The sequence below is a fragment of the Melanotaenia boesemani genome, chromosome 1 (genome assembly GCF_017639745.1).
Source record: "Melanotaenia boesemani isolate fMelBoe1 chromosome 1, fMelBoe1.pri, whole genome shotgun sequence".
Lineage (NCBI taxonomy): Eukaryota > Metazoa > Chordata > Actinopteri > Atheriniformes > Melanotaeniidae > Melanotaenia > Melanotaenia boesemani.
The window spans coordinates 40,737,647-40,744,787 of record NC_055682.1 but is presented as its reverse complement, the minus strand read 5'-3'; positions in this window follow the sequence as shown (position 1 = coordinate 40,744,787).

The window sequence follows — 7,141 nt, the reverse complement described above, 5'->3', positions numbered from 1 at the left end:
CACTTTCAAACAGCAGACAAGGGAAGCAGAAAAAGGCGTTACTCACGGCGCAACCGGCAAGCCAACTCCGTTTTTCATAGTAAGAGCGGGAAAAAGCCCGGGTATAAGCTCTTCCGCGGTCGCCGCTTTGTTGCTGTGCTTGCAGATCAGGCTGGTCAGCCCCGAGCTCCTTTATCCTCTTTTTCTCCTCGAGAGAACATCTTGAAAATGGGTGCTCTTGTAAATATTTTACAGAATTAATTCGCTCGGGAATTCCGGTTCCACTTTCACATGCCATCTTTCTAATCGTACGCTACTACAGACTCGTCTCCAACTCACTCTGCTTGCTACTACGGATGTACGTCACACTGGCTTAAAATACAGGAGTGTATAATTGACCATGACATTGTCCAAACACACTGAAGCAACATAATTCAACTATTCTAATTGGCTGACGATGAAAAGTGGGCGTATCCAGGGCGCACCGAGCTGCGCCACAAGCAGATTTTTAACGAACCAATCAAAACGCAGCCTCCAGTGACGTTTTAGTCAAAAGTTTGAGGCTGACAATAGGGATTCATTTGACCGGCGCCCCCGCAACCAGGAAGTGTTGTTCAATGAAAAATCATTAAAAAGAAACACTGTGTAATGCGCTTAACATGCACAAAAAGCTAAAAAAAAATACATTATTTTACACATATCTTCATCCGAAATTATTCCTAACAGTTTGTTTTTTTTAATTGTGTAGTAACCAGGAATATGGACTCTTTGTAGGTGAGGGCGGCGCCCCAGCGCCCCCTGCTGGCCAGCCGCCACTGCTTTACACACAATTTTCTTAATAACTACTGTAGTCAATATAAACATGAAATAACGTAACACTCTGTATTAAACCAGGTTGTACTTTGGTTTGTTTCTTTTTACAAAACACTAAATTATTATATACAATTGCATTTAACAGTCTAGCACTGTAAGTAGCATAAGCACAGAAATATACTCGCACCATGCTAAACTGAACTCTACACACTGGCTGAGCACGTGTAGCATTTAGCAGGCCAGCACAATCGGCTACAGGTATTTACACACAGTAAACCACCAACACATTTATAAAACCACTCATAGACACTGTAACAATCATCTCAGTTATCTTGGTTCACATTTTATCCTGACTGGTTTTGACATAACATAATACATTTCGTTACAGGTTCCTTTTAGCAATGCTTGACAGTTTGCTAAGGCTTCTAGCATGCTAACACATAGCAGCCTGGCTACAATAACTCACCAGGATATCAACTTTTCAGAGTCGCGTAGTCTCACGCTACTCCGTCCGAAGTCACAGTTCTGAATGAGTTAACCGCTTGTATTCTCTGGGTAAGTTCCTTTCCGGCTTAAATCTTTATATCTCTCGTTATATCTTTCTTCTACAAGTTAACTCTAATCGTTCTCTGATCGTTCAGCAACAATGCGACGTCGGCAGGAAAAAAACAGTACGTGACAAGGTAAGATGGCCACTCCTACTCATTTTTCACCGCTGAAAACGCGGCACAACTAACTGTCCACCTTTCCAAAGGAACAATCTCTTAGTGAGGGGGCTAACTTAACACACAGGAGTGATACCTCCTTCCTGCCAGCCTGTGTTTACAATAAAGCCTAATTCAACGTCAAGGCTGTTTCAGGGAAGGCTGACCCATAAAGAATAATAATAACAATAATAATTCAGGGGGGGGGGGGGGTAAATCAACTGGGTTACACAACCATTTCACACTCAGGTGCAAATCACTCCAGTGAGACCTGAAGATCATGGCCCAATAGAACCACATCATCTGCAAAACCAGAGACTCAATCCTGAGGCCACCAAACCAGATCCACTCAACACATTGGCTTTGCCTAGAGATTCTGAACGTTATGAACAGGATCAGTGACAAAGGGCGTCCTTGGCTGAATCCAACCCTCAATGGAACCTAATCCAAATTACTGCCAGTGTTACGGGTCCCCAAAAAAAGGATGAACCACGGCAACATTAGATTTCCTGGTCTCTTCAATCTGGAAAACACAGGTAAAATGTGCGCAGGAATGAAGACAGAACCACATATTTCTCATCCCGTATTTCCTCTGAATTTATTACAGTGTCAAAGAACATAGCATAAACATCCACTATTTCCCTTGCATGAGTGTCTCCATTTCTTTTAAGGTCCATAACTAAATGAGAAGTCCTTGTTTTGCCTTGAAGCACATAGTTCAGATTTCTTTTGTCACAAACCTTCATCACAGTCTAATCCAAAATAAAACACAATTATCTCTGTGCAATTATCTTTATCAGCAGCTTTGCTGGTTCCTCCAAAATAGCAATGTGGTTAGAGCTACAAGTTACAATGTATTTACAACTTCATGGCTTTGCAAACCCAAATAATGCAGTTCTTGAACAGATCTGACAATGACTGACACTAAGAGGTTGCACGGGACATACCAGTTTAGAACCGAACTAATTAATTCAAAGAGTCAAAACAGATTCACATACCTTGCAAACTTATTAACAACATAAAGAACAATAATTCGCAACACATTGTCAAGTATTCAGGAGCCAAGCAGTTAAATCATGCTTATTATTGTAAACAGTAATGCTAATGCTGTGCACAGAGGTTCACAGGAGTGTCAATGCAGCGTGATGCTGGCCTCGTGAAAACTGCTACCTTTTACAGCGGCCGTGACATGTGACTCTTTTCATCCATAGACCGTCACTGTCATTGTCTATACCATTATTATCAATAACTTCATCTTGGGTCGCCGCTTGGGTCCAACAAAGGTGGTGAATCGTGTGCGTGATGTATCTTGATCTGAAGATGTGGAAAAGTTGGTTCTCAGGCAAAAATGTCTCTGGACGCTGACTTGAATAATAAAAAGAAGTTTATTACAAAAGTTCAGACATCAATACTGATTTTGCAGAAAAATGTGGAGGTCCCAAAACCAGAACGAAGACCAGAAGACCAGATGTACAGTTCTGTCTTATATAGGGTTAAACAAAGAAAATTCCTCAGTCCTTTATCCTCCAATCGTAGATCAGACACAAGTTTATATATAGGATGTTCGTGTGCCTATACATACATGTTTGTGTAAAACTTCAGTGTGCATCATAAAAATGCTATGCTTAGATCCCTCATGCGTAAGTGAATGTAAGTAAGTGAGCCTATGAACTCTCTCCCAGTACATTACTCCAGTCCCTGATGCCAGATGATGGAATGGAGCGACCTTAGGAGCTGATCTGGAAGGTTCACAAGCCTGAGAAAGATAGGAGGGGGGAGGATGGGGACAGAGGAACTATCGGCATAACATTCCAGGGGAACTTGATAACCAGCCATCCAAGGCCAGTTCAGGGAGCCAGATTAACCCATAAGAGCCCAACATGACATATTTGTCACATACAGTTTCTGAGATATTGTGCTTCAATTTATGGTATAAACTTTGCTCAAAATCCTGTTGAACACAATCTGATACTTGTTTTCTGTCCCCTAATAGATAACCAGAAGCAGAAATCCATATTATAGTATTTTTAATATATCACATGGTAATAAATGGGAGATATAAAGATGTATAAAGATGTAAAGTGCAGATGCATTCATCCAATCAGTGTGTGAGGCTCCCGGTGCGGCGATAAACTGCCAGCTAGATCAAATAAAGCACACGACTGAGCCAGAAAAAGGCTGCAGAGTTGCTAAATCTGCCTGTTATCAGCGACTTTGGGCTTGTTTTTCCATTAAGTCTCGCAAATATCGTTGGGTTTTTGGGCTTGTTTTCCTGAGTGTAGTTGCTTATTTGGGCTTTTCCTGTTATGAAGCCCTCCTGATTCTCTCACAGCTGTCCACAATAAAGTAGTAACTCCTTGGTGCAGAACAGGAAACATGAACAGTCTTTTTTTCATGAAGTAGTGTCAACAACAGTTTCCTTGGTTACTGAGACCATCCAAACTGGCTGTCTGAACTGGCACCCACCCATCCCCGCCTCTCAAATACCCCCTCCCTCCCATACCATCCCCCCACCCCCCAAATATCCCCACCCTTCCTCCTATCCCATCCCCCAGTCCCAAATACCCCTCTCTCCCTCTTATCTCGTTCCCCCACTCCCCAATGCCCAATCCCATCCCATCCCCTCACCCTCTCACATCCCTTCACCCACCCCCTAAGGTTGAGTTTCTAAAATGCTTCATGAACTTCCATGACACTACTTTGTCTGATGTTGTGAATCTCAGCAAATGGCGGAGGGAATGAGCAATGATTTTTTTTTTTTTTTTTTTTTTTTTGAGTAATTGAACTCTTAGGAAAAGATTGTTTATACTTCTGTTGTACTGATATGGAGGTATTTTGATTTAGCCAGCAGCCGGTGGTAGTGTGTTACTACCACCACAAGATGACGCTAAAGCACCGAGCTGCTCACCAAGTGCCATAAAACTATCATCAGAAAAGTGTTTGGCCACTGTTGGGCTCTGATCGCAAGGGTGAAGGTGCTATGCTCTGTCCCTCGGGTAGTGTGCACTGTAACTTACAGACCACCCAAGTACTGCAAAGACTTTATCCTTGACTTTGGAGATATTTTAGCTTTAAACATCCATGTGTGCTGTCTTGAAAAATCATGGACCAAAGACTTTAAATTTTCTTTATAGTTTTAAGCTTCATAATTTTAAGCTCCCATCTCCAGCAGAGCTTTAACCATTTCCTGGGTGAGGCGGGGAACATTCATTCCAAGTGGGCTGTGTTCCGTGCCTCTATTGTTGAGGCAGACAACTGGAGCTGTGGCTGTAAGGTTGTCGGTGCCTTTCGTGGTGGAAATCCCCGAACTCATTGGTGGACACCGGCAGTGAGGGATGTTGTCAAGCTGAAGGAGTCCTGTTGGGCCTATTTGGCCTGTGGGACTCCAGATGTAGCTGATGGGTATTGGCAGGCTAAGTAGAACGCAGCTTCGGTGGTCGCTAAGGCAAAAACTCTGGCATGGGAGGAGTCTGGAGAGGCTATGGAGAATGACTTCTAGATGGCTTCGAAAAGATTCTGGTCCACCATCTGGTGGCTCAGGAGGGGGAAGCAGTGCTCCATCAACACTGTGTACAGCGGGGATGGGGAGCTGCTGACCTCGACTTGGGACGTTGTGGGTTGGTGGAGAGAATACTTCGAAGACCTCCTCAATCCCACCGACAAGTCTTCTGACAAGTAAGCAAAGTCAGGGGACCCTGGCATTGGCTCTCCTATCTCTGGAACTGAGATTGCCGAGGTAGTTTAAAAGCTCCTCACTGGCTGGGCATTGGGAGTGGAAGAGGTCCGTCCAGAGTTCCTTAAGGCTCTGGATGCTGTAGGGCGGACCGGAGGGAGTGCTCCAACTACAGGGGGATCACCCTCCTCAGCCTCCCTGATAAGGTTTATTCAGAGGTCCTGGAGAGGAGGGTCCATTAGATAGTCGAACCTCGGATTGAGGAGGAGCAGTGTGGTTTTCGCCCCGGTCGTGGAACAGTGGACCAGCTTTACATCCTCTTGAGGGTCTTGAAGGGGGCTTGGGAGTTTGGTCAACCAATCTACATGTGCTTTGTGGGCTTTGTTGGACCCCCTTGTACAAGCTGTCCGGTCCCTGTACGACCGGTACCAGAGCTTGGTCCAGTGAGAATTTGACTTCTCCAAGGCTGTGCTTTGTCACAGGCCTTTTGTCTCTAGGCGCAGCCGAGGTGTTGAGGGGATCCATATGGTGGCCTCACACCCCTGTTCCCCCTGCCCACCCTCGGCCACACCCAGGGGGAGAGGTGAGAGGTGCAGTCACGGGTTGTCTTTCCCACTCCCTATAACTAAGACGCCAGGTACCAATCAGTGTACAGGACAGGGACAAGGACACAGATGGCTGGACAGACGGAAGAAGGACAGGAGGATGCCCAGACGGCGTGAGAGGGTCGCTGCCGTCCTCGCTCGCTGTGGCTGCTGTCTCTCGGGCCGCGGTCTATCAGCTCCCCTTCCAGCACCCTCCTTACAGCTCCCCTTACAGCAACATTGGCGGTGGCGGTGCAGAAGTCCCAGCATTGGAATTACGGATTGGATTGCGGTGTGAAGAGTACTGCTGGAACGCCTCCCGGTTGATAATTGGTGGGCCAAGAAAAGCATCATACTGGACTGGACTGGACTATCTGGTATCCAAAGGTAGTTACTGAAGCAACTGCTGGGTCTGGGACTGGCACAGCATCACACCTGACTGATTTTCTTTCTGTTAGGGTTCTAACAACTCACATTTCAAGTTGTCTTTTTTTTTTTTTGTAATAATTACATGTACTTTTAACATCTATCTGTTCATAACTTTTATGGACCTCTTGGGACTTTTGGCTATGTCCACATGGCACCAAAGCCAGTTCAGGTGTGAAAACTGTGGCGAAATCCAGGAGCACTTTTCATACAATGAAATGTAGCACAAAGTGCTTTACAGGTTATATATATATATATATATATATATATATATATATATATATATATCATAAATAAAAATAATAAAAATATCCACACTTAAACAATAAAAGCTAAGTAAAAGCCAAATTAAGAAGGTGAGTTTTGAGCCTATTCTTAAAAACATGAACATTCTCTGCAGTCCTGGGGTCCTCTGGCAGGCTGTTACAGAGGCAGGGGCCATAATATTGAAAAGATGCCTCCCTGTGGGTATGCGTCCTGACTTTAGGAAGGATTAGAAGACCAGTGCCAGAGGATCTCAGGTTCCATGAGGGTTTGTAAGGTAAAAGCAGGTCAGAAAGGTAAGAAGGCCCAAAACCATTGAGGCATTTATAAACTAGTAAAAGAACCTTAAAATCAATCCTGAAACACACGGAGAGCGAATGCAGTGATCTTAAAATGGGTGTAATATGTGCTCGTCTTCTGGTCTTTGTTAGGACACGTGCTGCTAAATTTTGTAGTACTAGCAGAGCCAAATTACTCTTTATGGGAAGACCAAAAAGCAGGGCATTACAGTAGACTATGCGATTTGTAATAGGAGCATACTCCGTGTTGCCCTGAGAGAGAATAGGGCGGACTCTGGCTATTTTTGAGATGATAAAAACCAATTTTTGTGGTATTCTTAATATGTGGGATAAACGCCCAGGTTTTCCACTTGCAAAGATGGCTTCAGGGCCAATACCTGTAGTTTAGAAACACGTTTG